This window comes from Calidris pugnax, unplaced genomic scaffold, assembly GCF_001431845.1.
Source record: "Calidris pugnax isolate Ruff unplaced genomic scaffold, ASM143184v1 scaffold13, whole genome shotgun sequence".
Lineage (NCBI taxonomy): Eukaryota > Metazoa > Chordata > Aves > Charadriiformes > Scolopacidae > Calidris > Calidris pugnax.
The window spans coordinates 10,586,726-10,606,049 of NW_015090810.1; the positions used below are offsets into that span (position 1 = coordinate 10,586,726).

At 41.3% G+C, this 19,324-nt stretch overlaps 1 protein-coding gene across 4 annotated transcripts in view; it reads left to right on the forward strand.

Moving 5' to 3' along the window:
• Positions 1-19,324, forward strand: part of ZNF516 (zinc finger protein 516) — a 63,997-nt gene that overhangs the window by 12,547 nt on the left and 32,126 nt on the right. The gene's annotated exons all lie outside the window — the stretch shown is intronic.

Consider the following 19,324-nt stretch of genomic DNA (forward strand, 5'->3'; position numbering starts at 1 on the left):
TTTTTTTTTTTTTTTTTTTTTTCTGAATGGATACAAAATCACTAATTTATTTTATTATTTTTTAAGCCTAAATTTGGGTTTAGTTTGTAATACAAGACACTCCCAAACCTTGTGTTTCTTTGAGATAACAAATTCATCAGGCAGTTGAAGGCATCAACTACACCTAACAGCACTTCAGAGGTGTGTGTTATCTCAGGATAGCATATGTCTTGTGATGTCTTACTACTTAAATAGCATTTGAGGCAAGCTGCTGTCAGCAAAAACTAAATATTTAGGGGGAGGGGGCAAAACCACAAGGGAAATATGAGTTCTTTCGGAAATGTGAACCTCAGGTCTATCTAAACAGCTTTCCCCCACCCACCCCCCCCACGACCTTCCGTGAAACATTTTCAGTGTGTTTTAACAATAGAGGTTGCATGCCAGTGTCATGATGGTGAAAGACTGAGTGCAATGAGTTGGGATGATAACGGGCTGTAAAAGACTTCATCTTTTCCCACCCCCGCGCTCAGATGCTGCGTGTGGGCTCTGCCTTCTGCATGTTTTGCCAGGTGTGTAGTGAACCAAAGGTGTGTTCAGTTGTCTGGGATTTAGCCTTTATTCAGTAGGTAGTAAAACCTTTTTTTTTTTACAAGATAATGAAGCAAATAGATCCTTCTCTTCCCTTAACAGAGAATTCAGGAAGTGCAGCTTACACTGCACATGGAACGCATTAATCCTAAACCCCCTTATAATACTTTGCAGAAGTTTCTTGTCCTTACACATGCCTGTATCCACACGCACAGCAATTTCCCAGAAACGTCTTAACCTTAAGTACTGTTGAAGCCTGGTGAAGCCTTAAAAAAAATAGTCACAGAATGGCAAGTAAAGCTATTAACAGGAAAAAGATAATCTTTACTTGGATTGTTCTGGGATGACAAAATGGGTGCGTTTAAGTGAGGATCACTTACTTGCTACTGTACTGCTAAATATGCTTGATAAGGAATCCTCAATGCTGTTATTTGTGTGGAAATATGGAGTGTTGTTTTTTTCAAGTTTATACACAGACATGACGTATTAGTTATAATTCAAACATAATCACTATGTTTTGTAAGTGAAGTTGTTAGGTTTTTTTATCGCTGATATTATCAGCATGCAAGTGCCTCATATTAAGGCTCGTAATGGAAATGAGGTGTTATTAATGAATAATGAAATTTTTATGTGCTGGTAAAATTTTCTGCTAGACTGACCTTTCTTGATCAGTTATATTAGAGCAAGATTTTTTTAAAAAAAATTTCTTAGGTTGTATTCAGTAAATTGAAATACTGAGTTCACTTAACCAAGGCATCATGGAAAGTACTCTTCATACAGTATTTACTCAAATTCCAGTTTTGCAACTTTCTTTGAGGTCTTTAGAAGCCAAAAGGAAAGAAACATGATACCTAGGGAGGTGAAGGCTGGAATGGGCCAAAGACGTAATATAATTAAAAACTCTGTCAAGCTGAAAAATGTTTGAGAAAGGCAAGGCAAAAAATCAGAAAGTCTCTGAGTGTATGTAACAAGTTATAGATAAATATATATAAAAATGGGAAATGACAGATGTGTTACTATTAGAGATGCATCCAAATGACGTAAACAGCTTCTCCTGGAAGCTCATTGATACTTCCAAGCAGACCTCTGATGCTGACAGCCCTCCAGAGACCCCTGTCCTAGCAGGGAACCGAGGTCATGCAAAAACGCAAGCCAGAAGTGTGGTTGTCTGCAATAACTGCCCTATCTGTGAATTTGCTTTCTGAGGTGAATACGTTTGGTCGGATGCATGGTACTCAAAGTATCACACAGCATATACACTGTAAGATAACCAATCTTTAGAGTGAGACAAAGTGCCGTGTCCCGATGTATCTCAGCAGTGCTGTGGGCGAACCAGGCACTCTGGCTGGGGGTGCTTGGGCAGTGGATGGGCTATGGCTGGGGACGTAGGTAGTAAAACCTTTTTTTTTTTACAAGATAATGAAGCAAATAGATCCTTCTCTTCCCTTAACAGAGAATTCAGGAAGTGCAGCTTACACTGCACATGGAACGCATTAATCCTAAACCCCCTTATAATACTTTGCAGAAGTTTCTTGTCCTTACACATGCCTGTATCCACACGCACAGCAATTTCCCAGAAACGTCTTAACCTTAAGTACTGTTGAAGCCTGGAGAAGCCTTAAAAAAAATAGTCACAGAATGGCAAGTAAAGCTATTAACAGGAAAAAGATAATCTTTACTTGGATTGTTCTGGGATGACAAAATGGGTGCGTTTAAGTGAGGATCACTTACTTGCTACTGTACTGCTAAATATGCTTGATAAGGAATCCTCAATGCTGTTATTTGTGTGGAAATATGGAGTGTTGTTTTTTTCAAGTTTATACACAGACATGACGTATTAGTTATAATTCAAACATAATCACTATGTTTTGTAAGTGAAGTTGTTAGGTTTTTTTATCGCTGATATTATCAGCATGCAAGTGCCTCATATTAAGGCTCGTAATGGAAATGAGGTGTTATTAATGAATAATGAAATTTTTATGTGCTGGTAAAATTTTCTGCTAGACTGACCTTTCTTGATCAGTTATATTAGAGCAAGATTTTTTTAAAAAAAATTTCTTAGGTTGTATTCAGTAAATTGAAATACTGAGTTCACTTAACCAAGGCATCATGGAAAGTACTCTTCATACAGTATTTACTCAAATTCCAGTTTTGCAACTTTCTTTGAGGTCTTTAGAAGCCAAAAGGAAAGAAACATGATACCTAGGGAGGTGAAGGCTGGAATGGGCCAAAGACGTAATATAATTAAAAACTCTGTCAAGCTGAAAAATGTTTGAGAAAGGCAAGGCAAAAAATCAGAAAGTCTCTGAGTGTATGTAACAAGTTATAGATAAATATATATAAAAATGGGAAATGACAGATGTGTTACTATTAGAGATGCATCCAAATGACGTAAACAGCTTCTCCTGGAAGCTCATTGATACTTCCAAGCAGACCTCTGATGCTGACAGCCCTCCAGAGACCCCTGTCCTAGCAGGGAACCGAGGTCATGCAAAAACGCAAGCCAGAAGTGTGGTTGTCTGCAATAACTGCCCTATCTGTGAATTTGCTTTCTGAGGTGAATACGTTTGGTCGGATGCATGGTACTCAAAGTATCACACAGCATATACACTGTAAGATAACCAATCTTTAGAGTGAGACAAAGTGCCGTGTCCCGATGTATCTCAGCAGTGCTGTGGGCGAACCAGGCACTCTGGCTGGGGGTGCTTGGGCAGTGGATGGGCTATGGCTGGGGACATTTCCCTTTGATCCACCTTGTTGCGATGGTCACGCTGGTTGTGAACTGAAAGAAAGTGGTAAGAAGTGTTTGTCTTGGAGGGCTTGGTCTGGATTCAGGCTCTTGTTGGCTGCAAACCATAGGTGGTTTATGTAGGGATGGTAGCAAGTGGGAGCCTTAGAAGCAGCCTTGGCAAAAGAGCTAAATCAATGGCATAAGGAAGTAAGCTGGAGGCAAGCGTTTTATGTTTCTGTAAGCAATGACATGGCGTTAGCTTACTAATGGGAGGTGGGCCAAGAGGATGGCCAAGGCCTGGAGTAGCACATGCCAGGGAGGCTGGAACGCTGCGGGGAGCCAGCCTGTGCAGGCACAGTTGGAGCTCGGAAAACCAGTATTGTTTAAAGGAAGGAAATGAGTGACCGTGGAGTGCATGTGGAGAGAAAGTGGGGCACCAAGGAAGGAGGCGCCGTGTCTGAGTGTCATTCTGTTCACGTTCATGGCATCGGGGCAGGAGGTTACATGGTGCCCCTGCCTCAACCCAGCAATCCCAATGCTTGAAGCTCTGCACAGCAGCGGAGCAGGTGGAACAAAAACAGGTAGAAGTTTCTTTCAGGTCCCAAGAACAGCGGAAACTGAAAAGGGAAGGAGAAGTGATAACAGCGAAATGTACAAGTGAGGGATTCCATTTTGACACACTGTGCATCTTAGTGTTTCACCTGGTAAATCACAGGGATGACTATATTCCTTTGTTCCTTTTCATCTGAGTGCTTAACTGTCGGGAGATAATTGTTACGTTTGGAGAAATACTACAAAAGAAAACATTTGCAGATCTTCTGCATCTGTTTCACTTTCCTGGTGTGCAGGGAAAGGGAATAAATATGTTTTTATCAAAAGTGTAATTGAATGGGACGATTCAAAATGATAATGTGCTGGACTTTATCATTGCACATTTATAAAGTGCATGACTGTTAAAACTGGTGTGGCTGGACCTCTTGGCTTAAACGTAGCATGTCATTTCAAAGGCACTAAAGCCAGATACATAACTTGCCCCAGATGTTTAGATTCAGTGGAGCAATCACACATGGTGTTTTGAACAAAGTTGCCTATACCCTAGTAATGAGTATTTTAGGAATAATACTGTAATTCCAGACACCTTTCTTTGCCTATATTTTCACACAAGTGAGTGGCGCTGATGGTAAGCATTGTTTGTCAACCCAGTTTCAAAATCTTAACGTGGTGTTTTCTTGTTACAGATACTTGAAAGTACTTGCTATGTTTCTTTCCTTTAATGAAATTAACAGCTTGTTGAGAGCTAAGGTTGCACGTTGGATTTATAATCAGTTTTGCTTGTATGGAATATTTTATTTTCTTTCTTTTCTTTCATTTTGGGGGCATTTATATAGTAACAGAACTTCCATCAGCTCCTGCTGTTAATTCTTTACCCTTAAGCTATAGCCCTTTGTTGCGGCATCACAGTGTTGACCCTGGAACCAATTACTGTGCATAACATCCAGAAGATGATGAGGCTTATTCTGTAGCTGTTGTTTTCCAGTAATCTTGGTGTACGTAAGTCTCTCATAGCACATGGAGCAGTGGGATAAATCTGTTTAAGAGCTTCTTAACGCTACCTGGCCAAAAACAACAGTAAAAGCAGTACGGGAGAAAATAGGCTTCTTTGCCAGTCTCTTGTTTTACAGTTGAGAGCGCAGCTGGGAAGGCTACAGCGTTCTTCCTGCATTCAGAGAGTCGGGATGTTCTCCATTAGTTTTGATGTCTGTCTCTTCCCTGGAAGTGAGTGCATGTGCAAATGTCATACAGATGTTGTATGAAAGCTTAATTACGCCTCTCTTCACTTTAAACTGCAGTACTGTTCTGTTTTGACCCCCGCCCCCCACCCAAAAGGCTTTTCCTGAGAAGAGAAGGGAAACCATTTTCCCATTCTTCCCTTACTCAGGGGTTAATTGTATTCTGCACTGCAACTGTACTTCAGCAAAAGCTGAATGGAAAAACAAGACTTCCAACAAAAAGGCGGAAGTTTTAGGGCTAGCTTAGATTTTCTCTTCTTTTTTTAGGAGTTAGAAGTCCCTACCAGTTTCAGCCAAAAGAAGAAACCTCACCCTGAGGTTACATTTCATCCACGCGCTTTGCTTCTGAGAGAGTTTAAATCTCTCTGTTTCCTCACGTTTGGTTGCTGGTCGTTGACAGCCAGCTCAGTTAAGTTGTCACAGGTGCAACTGTAAGCAGCTAGCAGGAACTGAAGAAACATGGGTAATCCCACTTAGGAAATCCCCTAGTAACTTGCTGTTCACTTGAAGCAGAAGACCAGAAAGGCAGTTGGTGGCAGTTAGAAAAAAGGAAGAAAACAAAGTGTCTTAGTGCATGAATAAAAAATTAAAGGGCTATATTCTCTGCTCTAATTTCTGGGGTTAACGTGTTATCACAGCTCTTCTCATAGAGTCTTCTGTATCTGGACTCCTGAAACCAATGAAGAAATCGCTTGATTGTGCTCTTAAATTTAATACTGTACTCTGGTTCTGGGATGCCAGAGAAGCAGTCAGATTAGATAAACTGGTTCATTTTTATTTTGCTGTATTTGTTTCTCTGTATGCCTTTGTACCCATTAACTTTTCATGCTTTCACAATCGCCAGTATAATCTTTTCCCCCTTTATTTTTAAATACCCTCTCCAATACAACAAAATGAAACAAGCCATTCTTTTAAGATGCCTGAGACCAGACTTGTTTATATTTTCAGATGATAAATAACAAGAATAGTCTCATAATTTTTATGAACAAATGTAACATGGAGGTTTTTTTTAGTCACCTGAAACATGAGGTAATGAAATTGTCAAAATCGCCTTCTAAGCTAACATGTCTTGTAACTTATGTTTGTGGAAGAAGATTAACTGAGCAGATCTGAGACAATTTTAGTGTTGGGTCTGGGTTTTTGTTTGTTTGTTTTTCCCAGAAGTGGAACTTCCTGTCTCTCTCTGGAAAAAATGATAGCTTTTTTTTTGGGGGGGGAGAAATATGTGAAATGCATTATTTCACATGCCAGTTAAAAGAAAAAATTAACAACCCCTTCATGTCCATCAGCTCTGTTAGTTAAACATACTTTTGTTGTTTTCATTTTCCTTGGTTCTTTTAAGGAAGCAGCTTGCATTTTCACAGAACTATCTATATGATTTTTTTCTATTAGAAAGAAGATGAATGACAATGTCATGGAATCATTTTCAAGTGGAATGCTTGGCAAAGTCCCCAGGGGAAAAGTAAAAGAAAACTTTAATCAGGGATCAAAACAGAGAGTTAAGAAGTAGATAATGGTATATCTGAGAACTATGGAAGTGTTTCTGACCAAAATCATCCAGCAGGATTTCCCACTGTGTGTTACTATTTTGAAACATGCAGCTGTGTCTAATTATCTAAGCTGCTGTACAATGCAATTAATGTTATGCGCCAGGTAACAGGACAGCTGACCATGTAGATGAACAAGTAACCTAATATGTGTATGCGATGTCTGCATACAAATGCAAGAGAAGCAGATTCAGATGTTCACAAAACTTTGCAGGCCCAGCTTGTGGGCCAGCGTGGACGCAGATAACGTGGAAGTCAAGTGAGAAAACAGCAGAGAAAACAGCCAGTCAGTTGGGAGCATAGTGTTTGAAGTTCAGGGAAAGCATTTCTAAATCCAGTTTCAAGCCATAAATAAAAGCAATCCGGCAAATAATTACTGCAAAATTAGAGGCGTTGTGACTTTTTAAAATTTCTGAACAGCTGATACCATGACCCTGTATTCTTTGTTATTTATGGAAATGTGTTACTTGCCAGATTGTGAAAATGCTGCCTGCTTGTATATATATTATTTTTGATTCGCTTATAAGTCAGCAGCTGCATTTTCACTAAAAGCTTAATAAAAATATAAAACATGGAAAAGACAACATGTCTTTATTAATACCTAGATATGAAATTCTTTAAATGCTTTAAACATTCAAATCATTTGTGCAAAACAAAAAGGCTGGAAAAGCTTTCCCAAATAAATGACTGTCATCAAAGCTTCTTTCCATATAAGGCTCATATTTCAGATCTAAGCCTAACTAAAAAGAACAGAAATATATGATCATCACATATTAATAAATGACTGCTTTCTGATTGTGCAGTAATTTTACTAGGCTTTCTTTAAAGTGCAATTAGTTTTTTTCCTACATTATGAAGTTCATTTGAGCTTTAGATCTTGTATTTTGCTTAGATGTTGTAAGGCAAAGCTAATCTTCATAATTGATTTACTGAATGTTGCTGTTTGTATTTGCCTAGCCACATCAAATCCTGTACCGGCCTTTGACTTTGTAACTAGTTGAGGGATTATGTGGAAGTAACAAAGTTAGTGATAAATTATTTGTGTGCAGATACTTTTTTTTTTTTTTCCCTTTCTGTCTTTCCTTCTCCCCACCCTGTCACCATACCAAGGGCTCAGCTGTAAATTTCTTAGTGAAAACTGTTCAGTTTCTTCAACTGTCCTGTCACCAAAATGATGTTTCAAACTGGGTTCATCCACTTGCCTGGAAGCCTGTATCCATAACCCTTAGGAGTGGAATAGGTGAGAATCCACCCCATCAAAAGCAACCACCAACTGTACATGTGCGTTTATACCCTGACCACTACATGCAAGCCATTGTACAAGATCTTGGTGTGAGAAAAATACTTTAAAATGAAGATGGGAGTGGGATTGGGTTTTGCTATTTACATGAAGTGTGAGAGAAGGGGTGCTGCCGTTTTGTTCAGGCAGAATGTTAGTTTCTGGTCAAAAAGTGACACCATGGAGTTGGTGGAAACGATGAGTGGGAAGTTTTCAGAAGTCGAGTACAAAACCAGTGTTACTAATCTTGGAACTCTACAAGACCAAAGTATGCAAGCTCCAAAACTCAGTCAAAATAAATAAAATTTATGTCCTGGTAGGTAAAAGTGGAGATTTGAACAAAACCTTCTCCAGGCCAGTTTCCTAGCAGGCTGAGCTGGAGAGAGGACAGCTTTTGGCAAGGAAAGTTTGAGTTTGTCAAAAAGACTGTAGCATTTTTTGCTTCTGTCAGACATAAGCCTACAGAATATATAACACTAATTTGCCAAAGCCCAAACAGGTTTTTTGACAATCCTTACACTTCCAGTATACCCTGGCCTGCCTTATATGCAAAGAGAGCGCCTTAAGGCTGGTGTCTAGACAGAGCCTCAGCAAAGGGAATTAAAAACAGTCTCTGATGTCCCTAAATTTGCAGAGAAATATTTCTTTTGACTACCTGCCTCTCATATTTAATGAAAAAAATGTTACATCTCTGTTTTGTCCTGGGATGTGTGAAGATAAGGCAGGTGTTTCAGGTGTTGCTCGTCAAAGGATGTGCTGTTTCATGGCTTGTTTGAATGCTGCTGCTGAGCTGCTGCTGTAGGGAGTAAACAGTGGGGCTGCTGTTCTTAGACAATCCCATTCAATGTCTCAGGCTGTCATTGTAGTAAGGGATTATGCTGACATTATAAATCATACAAAGAAGGCTCAGTGAGCTTGACCTTCTTAAATCTAATACGAAATTATGATCTGTTTTGCACCCTGCAGTGTGGACTTACGGAGTCTGGGATGGTCATTCTCAGTTCAGTCATGGTGAACTGTAGATAGATTGCCCTATCTTATAAGGCAGTAGTTAGTAGGACTGTTAGAAGCTAGCAGATTCTTATTTGGTGTGTTAACCTTACTCCATGTTTCAAAGGTGTGCTGATGTTTGCCACCAGTGGAATTAATGCTATTGGTGGAGTAAGCTACTTGGGTAACGGCTGTGTCAGGATTGATGCAGTGTAGGTCATGTTGCAAGTCTTAGTTCCTCAGGTGTCCGGTGTAGTTTGTAAATATAGCTCTTCCTGGTTTGTTATTTATTTATTTTAAAAATAACATCAAAACCTTCGTTCATTATGGTAGTAAGGCTCTATATTCTTTGATTATAGGCCAAAGTCACTTTATCAGGAAGATACATACTAGATGCTCAATGCAAAGTATGTAAGGGAACTTGAGGCAAATGCATTTCTCAGCTTTCAGCTCAAAACAACCAAATGACCAATCTGAACCTCAAGTTCAGATTTAGCTGGTGTATTTTATTCTGACAGTAAATTGTGCAAAATAGGTAGACATGAAATGCTGTTTTGCTGTTTCACAAAGGAGAGTGCCTGGGGTCTTAGAAAAATTCAGCTTTTGTTTTCAGATAATCTGCATTCTGTCATCACTGCTTGCATCATTGAAAATAGTTCCCTATAGTGTCCCTCCATCCTTCATCTGGAGTGCTCTTTGCTGTTGGTGAACGGCAGGTTTAGAGTTTTGAATAATAGGCTGGGACTCAAATGGATAACCTCTATCAATTATTCATGATAGATCTCAGAGTAGCCAGTGTTCAACACTGACAACATTCATACCTTTCCACTGTAATATGAACTGTAAACGATATAGTGATTGATAGACTACAGATGACCTTTGGTCATTTTTATTAATTCCTGTTGCTGAGTTCTGTAACCTGTTTTTCCTTGCTTATGCTGTGGAGCCACTGGGTTTTTAAACCTCCAGCTGTCCAGAGCTTTGGAGAGGCTCAGAATTTACTGCTTATTATCTATTTATATTCTTTGGACTAGCTCTCCTTCCTTTAAGGTTAATAGTTGTATCATCGGTTCCTTCAGTGGGATTGTACATTTTTAGAATAATAATAGGTGAATGAAATAAAATGTGGTTAGGGGGTTCTGTGCTGTGGCTGATGGTGAGTAGAGGTGAGTAGAGCTGTGGGGAGTTCTTCAGGAAAAGCTGAGGAAAGAAAGGATGCTTGCCCTTTGCTCATGGTCTGCTTCTGTTTGTGTGGTGGGTTAATATGAAGAAACAGATTGAAACAATATGAGGGTTGAGGTGTTTAGCTTCCTACCGGTATGTGTAAGGCAGTTGCATTGTATGATCCATACATTACATATACTGTGCTGTGAAGAGCCTCAGCTGCAAATTTAGCATTACAGAATAAGTGGAAGTTCAAGAGCATTTGTGTCCTCAGTGTCCTACTGGAGAAGTGTTTTCTAAAGTCCAAAATTAGAAAAGGTTCTTTAATTTTGTATTTGTTTTGCTTACAGAGTACATTGCTTAAAAGCACAATATTTTGGGTTTTTGCTAATTTCTTTTGAGAATGTGCTGTAGGTAGAGATCTACAGAGACTTAGCTCTGCATTTGAACACGCTGCTTAGGAGTTCACACGAAGGGCATATTTAGAAGATAAGAATAAAATTCAGCCAGACTTGGGAGAAATCAGCACTGGCCTCTGTAGTGGAAGATGGTGTAGGATGGAGGGGGAGTCCTGGTCCATGACAACAGCCAAAAGTAACCCACAGTTGGAAAATGAGCAAGAAACATCCCTTTCGTAGGGGACCTAGGTGCACTCTGTGTCGCAGGCTCTGCCAGCAGAATTGTCTGTGTTAGGGTTTACAGCCATGTCACCCCCTTACCAGTATAGGGCTGGTGGAAGGGACCCCTAGTGCAGATGCAGCGATGTCAGCCAAGTGGCACTTCTAACTGGGTTTTGCAGAGAGGAAGGGGATATTGGCTGTTACAACACAAATTGCAGACTTTTTGGGTTATCTGCATCCATGCTGACAGTCCTGTGGATGTCCAGTTTTGGCTCCTGGCACAAATGTAGCCTTGGGACTTGGGACATGAAGATATCACAGTGACACCACGGCTGCTCTCTCCATCAGACCTGTGAGGGATGACAGGGACGGCGGTGGCTTGTGTTGCGGTAACAGCGACGCCACTCCTCTGTTGTGGGTGAGGGTGCTGTTGCACTTGGCATTTGCGCAAGCAGGGAACACAAAGCATCTGGAAAGCCTCCCACCTGTGCTCACGAGGTCGCTTCAGTCACAGGCATTAAACCAGGAAATCTTTTCCCTTCAGCTTCATTCCAGGGAAGGAGCCGTGGCAGGCTTTGGCTGCACACACTGCAGGCGTTTGGGAGACAGAACCCGATGTGTTAGGTTACCAAGCAGTCCTGCTGGCACACCTGAACCCTGATCCCACTGCTGTGCCTCCCCTGGCAGCCTTGGAGTGCCTGGCTCCTGTCCCCAGAGAACGCCACTCCTTGTGCTCCGCTCCCTTGTATTTGCAGCAGATCTTCAGTGTAGCTGAAAGTAGGGCTGTTCTCCAGTCACCAGTCCACCTTAACAGAGCGTTAGTGGCCAACATATTTTGTTGATCAGTGTGATTCCAACTCTGCGATAATATGTAGACTAACCAGATGGAGGCTTGTACCTCTTGCGATTGTAAAATTAACCAGAATCATTGATAGTTACGAGAGTGATGACGGAGACCCAGGCGCTGTCAGAACGATGTGCTTTGAGGCATGCTTAAATCTGTTAGGACAATATTTCGTGTGGGTGCATGCTCAGTACACAATTGAACAACAGGGCAAAGCCTTGCTCTCAACTGGGAGGGTGGGTAAGGGATGAAGACTAATCGCTATTGAATTTGACTTAGCAAAGAAGGGGCAGGTCCCACTCCATTTAGAGGCACATCCAAGAAATTTTAGTCACGGGTCCAGGTGTTTGTATTTTTAGGTTTTGTTTGTTTTGGTATTTTAATACATCAAAATAGGATTTTCTGACTCCCTCAATAGAAAAAAGTTTTTTAATTGGAACCTAGTGTGAGAACTTCCAGGGAGTTGGTGAGAAAATTCTAAGAAACAGCTGGAAATAACAGTGGAGAAGGCAGTGCCATCTCTATTCTCTCCCTGCTTCACAGCCCACAGATGTACTGTAGATCCCTGTTCATTTACATCAGTGACTAAAGGACCTATTTAAATGAATGAACTTCATGAATTAATAAGTACGGGGCGGGGGGGGGAAGAAACCTGCATTACAAAAGGTACTTTGTTCTTAGATGTTGAGAGTAAGTTTGGTTTGATATTTCATAACACAGTGCTGACTGCCGCTTGCAGTATTTTGTAATGCGCCCCTAGTAATATGAGATCGCACCACAGATTCCTGCTATTAAATGGTTATTCAGACGTGTTGCGCTACCAAGCAGCTTTTTGCTTGCATGTGAATTATTAGGTGTCTGAATTAGCAAAATGTGTATTAGCAAAGTTTTTGCTTCTCTAGTGGTACAGCAGACACTTTAGCCATTTGGTCGTCAGCTACAGTCATTCTGTGTTTGACCTTCTCAAAATAATGCCTGCTAGTGCCTCTGTAATTAAACATCTGTCAGGGTTTTCAAAAAGCCCGATGGGTTTTCTTTTGGGGGAGGGGGAAACAAGCCCCTGCTTTTAGGGGGGGGAAAATGGTGTGTGTGTGTTGCAGCAAAATGTATTTTGGCCAGTTTTGCAGGAGGGCAAACTTAGGAAATCAGCAGCTTTCTTCTCCATTTTGGCTGATGTAAATAAGCAGTAAATTTATTGAGACATCCGGCGCAAAACTGGTGTGAGAACAGAACTTTGGGCCTCGTGTGGCAGCTTGAGCAGATGGGTGCTTCTTACTATTTCTTAAAAACTGAAATGACAGGGAGATTAGGGTTTAAAAATCACAGCTTCTATCACATGCATTAATTAAAGGAGTTTAGTGTAACAATTTTATCTTATTGTTCTAAAGCATACGGTGAGCTACTTTCAATTTTTAAAAGTACTCAGCCCTTCTCTGGGAGCCACGGCTGTTTGTTCAGTTAAATTCCTTCTGATTAAGGCTCCCTGAATAGTCATTGCCTTCATATACCGAGACCAGCTCTGTTTTCTCTATGCTACATTGATAATGGGGTCACTGGGAGATTTCTGAATTACAAGTTCTAACTGAAGTTATAGTGCTTCAGGGACGCTTCACTGCTCGGCACAGTCTGATGCGCCTCAAAGTACCATTGGAGCACTTGGGGCAGTGGCTCATACATTTCTATTCCTGACTTGTTTTGCTCACAGAGAGAGCACTGTAGCAATTTTGGTTATTTCCTATCAGGTCCAAAGTACCATCATATTTTTTAATATGGAAAGAAGTTGGAACACAACCTCTACAGTGATCTGAGTGATCTAGCAGTACTAGATTTTTATTTTTATTTTTTTTTTAGATTTTTTTCCCTTCAAAATATAAACCTGCAGATTTTTCAAATCTGAGAATGGCATGCATCAAGAGGGCTGATTTAGCAATTTCATATAGGGGAGGTGGGCCTCCTCTGGGGTCTTAAACTGATGGGTTGTGACAAGGTAGCTTAAAGGGAAAGGCCCTTATTGTAACTGTCACGCGAGTTTTATTTGAAAATGTCAGTTCTGTGGATACTGTGGATTTGTTACTAGTTTTACTTCTTCCAACAAAACTTGACATTCCCTGGAAGAGCAGATGTTCGTGGAATGAACTTCTTCTGGGGAATTAACTAATTAAGAAGATCGAGCTTCTGCGTTCCTCCAAACCCTGTATCCTGAGGCTGCAGTGTGGTGTCAGGGCTCTTCCTTGGCAGTGCTTGATAGACACATAGGCTAAGACTGGGTGAAGACCTGTAACCGTCTGCCAAACTGGTGATCCGGTGCTGGAGCTCAGCAGGGCAATGGGAAGGAGCTGCCAGTCTGACAGCTTCCCTGTTTTCCCTTTAAACTGAAGATCAGGAGGCATGGAGATGGCATCCATTTCCAGCAATTTGCTGGAGAGCCTGTCCTGGTACTAGTTCAGGTGCAGAGGTGATTTATCCTTTCCATCTCTGGTAAACACGGGCTTTGTGTCTGGGATATGCAGATATTTTCGTCAGCTCTGAGATTGACCTAGTGATGAGTAGTAACATGATGATGAACTCAAGTTTTGTGTCTCTCTCTTCCTATTTCTTTTTTTTTTTTTTTTTTTGGTCAAGCTGGGAAGGCCACTCCCAGCAGTTGAGAGGAGCACCTTGCAGGAGCTGAGTTGTTGTTCTTTGCCTTATTAAGTGTTGCATCTCCCTGTAACAAGCTATTAAGCTGTTAGGGCAGGCTGATCTATCTTTAGACTGTATTGACCCATTATCACCCTGAGTCTTCATGTCTTAGAGGACAGGCCACACCAAATAAGGGATTTCTTAGATCCTCTTAGATGCAGGAAGGAGCTTGGTGGAAGAGGTAGGTTGGTGCTCACCCTTAACTAGATAATGACAGTAAAACGAGCTGTTGATAGTGCATTTCTGGCTTTGGGGGAATGGAAAACCTCCTCAGAGGGCATCTCAAAGAGAGGTGAGACTTGTTCAGTGGTGGATTTCCATTTTGGGGGTGCAGCCATTGCTTGCAGAGAGAATCTGCAGGATGGAGGAAATGAAATCAGCAAGGATTAGGGGTTGAAAAGACTGGCAGAGGGATAGAGACACTCTTCATAACCCCTCTTGGTGCCTTTCAACTTAAATTATAAAACCCGTCAGCCTAGAATTTGGAAGCAACTTTAACTGAGCTTATGCTGATACATTACATTTCTCATACTTAATTTTAAAAGGAAGGCTAGAAAAAATTCATGAAAGCTACTTAAAAAGAGTCTAAGATCCAACTATGTGTATTTTGAAAGTACTGTTTGTAGCAGGGTGATATTACAGAGTTTAAATCACTTCTTTCCACGGAAAATAATTCATTTGTTGTGATTCAGTAGTGTTGTTAGACAAAGTATTGCTTTGTTTTTTGTGGGTTTTTTTTCAGCCTAGTAACAAGATGACTCAGTAACCTGGATAATTAGGTTACTTAGAAACAATTTCTATTAAAATTTACTTTTATATTCTTAACATTACAGTTTTAAGTTTGCTGCCAGTAGTGGTGGATAAATTTTGAACCAAAATAAGGTATACATAAAAAAATTCAGCTCCATTTTAAAGTCACTTCACATTGTAAGTACAGGAGCACAATGCATTTTTTAGGTAAACAATGAAGAGTTTTTTTAAAGACCTGCTATGGTACTTGCACTTCTGATTTGTTTGAAAACAAGGACTGTATTTTACAACAATATTAAAAGTACTCCTCAGTCTTAAATGTTTTGTTTCTGTTGAGAAGATTTCCAGGGTAAACCTCAACTTCACTTTGAAGTCTGACGTTAAGCAGCAAGAAAACATCCAGCACAATGCAAGTACCAGTGATATTCAGCCATATGAAATTCCTAGTAGTTTAACTGAGGTCTGAATTTTATGTTTAGGTTGAGGGAGCGTGAATTTCTTGGGCAAGAGTTACTGCCTAAAGGAAATATTTTGAGTTTCCATAAGCACAAACATAATGCACTGGAAGTATAAAAGTTGAGAAAAACTGAAGAGTGGTGTTCAGAGATGTTGGGGGAAGGAGAAAGGCAGAGAATGTAAACTGCTGCTTGTTTATTTTAAATTTACTTTTTTTTTTTTTTTTTTTTTTTAATAATGACTGGGACTTTTTTTCCCCTACATAATTACTCCAGAGCTTCACTGACAGTAGTTAACTTGAGCTGAAAGAAGGAATAACCAGGCTACAAACTCTGATCTAAATAGTCATAGTAAATGATGAAGACTGGATATGACGAGGTGTTAGGATCTGTATGGCTGTTCTTAGTGTGTTACATCTTCAGAAACTGGCGGTGTACCAGCTTACTGAGTTCCCTGTCCTGGCCAGGGCAGGTGGTCAAGAAACCACAACTGAACTTAAGCCAGAGACTTTCACGAGGAGAGTTGAGTCAGGTAGAGGACAGATCTTCTCAGCTGGAGCTAAGAGACACTCTCACTCTGAGTAACTTGGGCGCCTCTTCCAGAGGACAGACAACTTCAATCTCAGAGGGACTGAACAACTTTCTCATGGTCCTTGTATGTGGTAAAACTGAAAACTGCAACTTGGAATGTCTTTGGATGTCTTTAACTACAAAACCATCCACCCTCTGAGACAGTTTTTTTTTTTTCTTGTGAAGCAGAGAATGAAGCAAGACAAAGGACAGGGAAAGATTACTGGTGAGTAGCAAGAGGGATCTATTCTCAAGATACTGAAAGGGTTTGGGGGAAAGAGGTCCAGAAGGCATCTTTATGGTTTTGACTAAGGCAAAAGTAGATGTAATGAACTTTTCCATGGGCTGGATAATACAGAGAGAGATGGGAAGATTCAAACAAGAAGGGCAAAGAAGAAAAGCATAAGGGTAAAATGCTTTCGTGGGAACGCAGTGGAGACTGAGAAGTTGACTCAGCTTCATAGTTGGTGGCAGGCATTTGCTGCCGAACTTGGCGTGCTGCAGGAGAAGGTGGCTTTCACACCTGTGACCTGAAACACAGACCACTGAAATCTAGAAACAATCCCTTCTCATGGGAAGCCTGCTGGCAAATCCCAAATAAGATGAAAAGAGGTACCTCACAGCATAGAATTTCTTAATTATAGACAAAAGAAAACTTTAAAGGCTCTTTTTAAAATAAAAAAGGGGGGAGGGAAACTGTTGACAGTGAGCTTGGGAAAGGCAGCACTTCATCAACAAATACACAAAATTAAGCCAGAGCCTTGGAAAGTCCCTGGTAAGCTCTCTGCTTATTTAGGCTCTGACTTTCTGGAGAACCTTACATTCTGTAATAATGGAAGAATTATGTGAATTAAGCCTAAACCTTTAAACCAGGAAATTTTTTGAGAATGTAGCTTGAAAGTGATGCTTTTTGTTAAATTTTCATAAAACATCCTTAAACTGCATGTTCTGCATTTGCTGCTCTTGGTTTCAATTCCCATCGAATCAAATGGAATAGTGTAGTATCAGGGAAGAGTCGGTGATTTGCTCTCATTCCCTGATAGGCTGAAATGGAAAATAGATGCCAATCAAAGTACCAAGTGCACTTGGGTGCCTGGTGACAGGTAGCGTTTCCACGTTTTTCAGAACATGATGGAATATACTTGTCTTCTGAAAGCTATGCCCTATGAATGAAAGCGTATGAAGTATGTTTTAATGCTAAAAAATAGGAGTACCTGAAATCCTTTACTGCTTTAACAAATCTAGGCCTTTATTTCAGAGACTCCTCCCCCATAATACTTGATATTTTTGTTTGCTGAGAATAAAGGGTTGTCTCCATTTATACTACTCCAGGTCTTTGTCTTCACCTTGAAGTTGAATTCGGAACATAAATACATACTTCTTTTTTTTTTCTCCTCACCGCATTTGGCAAAATCTGAAGTTTTTTATTCACATGCCCTCTCCAAATATTTTACATTTAATAATGTGTTGCTGCAGCATCTTAGCCTTTCCTCCCCTGACCATAAACCAGCAGTCCGGAGTTGTTTAAAACTGACTTGGTTGCAAATGTTGGCTGCCGTCTCCATAGATACCTGCTCTCTTGTGCACGTTGCTGCTCGTCGGTTTACTTTCCACTTTGTTCTGTATGTGAGTGAAACTTCTCCCACTCCTGCAGCACTTTTTTAATCTGCAAGAATGTTCTCTCAATTAGCACTCGGCAGGCAAAGGCTTTTTGCGTTTGAGAGGGCTTTGTATTTTCTTCTCCCACATTTCTGTGTTTTCCCCAGTGGCTGCTCCGGGATCCTTTCCTGCGGAGAGATGCATGTGGGCTAACTGATTACCATGCACCAAGAATGACTCTGGGAAAAGAACGATTGGCATTACCTCATCCTGCTGCTCGCTGCCCAAACTCCGGCCTGTTTTGATGGAGGTCTTTCTACAGAGCAGGAGCAGTGAACGAAAGTCAAAACCCCCTGTGTTGGAGGTTTTGTTTCCTCTAAAGTGCATGCTTTTTCTACCATCTGCAAACACGGTGCTTCCTGTAAAGTAACCTATATTAGCCTATTGGGGTCTATTTATTTCAAGGAAGTTTTGGTTTTTTAAAAAAAAAAAGAAAAACGGTGTAATATAGCACATTATGTAGAAAAGCCCATCAAAATACTGTCTCTGTTCTTGGCGTTTCTCTAATTGCACCCCATGTCACTGGCCCAGACACGGCTTCAGCTGTGAGAAAGTTTTTAGGCTCTTTATTTTCTTGGTGGTTGCAAACACTTTGAAACACTTTGACCTAGGGTGAGTTGCTTGTCACCATTAAACGTGTCGGCAGACCTCAGTCCTGTGAGACTGTTAGTTAGAATCATCTAGGTTGGAAGAGACCCTTGGGATCACGAGTCCAACCATCTACCCTACTCTACAAAGTCATCCCCTACACCATGTCCCTTAGCACTGCATCTAAATGTCCCTTAAACACAGCCAGGGATGGTGACTCCACCACCTCCCTGGGCAGCCTGTTCCAATGCCCTATCACTCTTTCGGTGAAAAATTCCTTCCTAATGTTCAGTCTAAACCCACCCTGTTGGAGCTTGAAGCCATTCCCTCTCGTTCTGTTACTAATTACCTGTGAGAAGAGACCAGCACCAACCTCTCTACAGTGTCCTTTCACGAAGTTGTAGAGAGTGATGAGGTCTCCCCTCAGCCTCCTCTTCCTCATACTAAACAGTCATACTAAACAGTTGTTGGAGAGGATGGAGTCCCCGCTCCACCCTGCGCCTGGGCACGGAGTGACCTGTCCCCCCATCATGCAGAGGCACAAGGGCACGTATGGTTTTGGTTAGGGATGGCAGGGAAGCTCAGCTCAGACACTTCCCTGCAATGGAGACCAGGTGTCCCGGGCTCACAGCTGGTGAGAGGTGTAATGGGAAGATTGATCCCATGGGATGCTGGCTGACCCTTCCCGGTCCAGTTGCTTAGTTCTCCTCTTCTGGGCTGCGAGGTGCTTCTGAGGTGCGGTGGTGGATGCTCAGAGGTAACACCAGTGACTCCACCAGCACCGTCTGTGCAGCAGCTCACACAGGGCAGGAAACGGGGCTGTCCTGAGCGGGTGGTGAAGCAGAGAGGAATCCCACCCAGGACTGCCTCTCCTGGGAGCGGTGTCCTGCGAGGCACTGCTGTGTCCTGGGGATGCTTCTGCGAGGTGAGCCCTTCTTTTGGGTTGGTTGGTTTGTTTGGTGGCTATTTGTTTTGTTTCTTAATATATTTATTATTACTCCCCCACCCCAGCTTGTCTGTGTTGCCCTGCACAGAGGACCCGTCTGAGGCCACCGGTGCTGATGGTGGCTGGAGGGGTTGCATACACA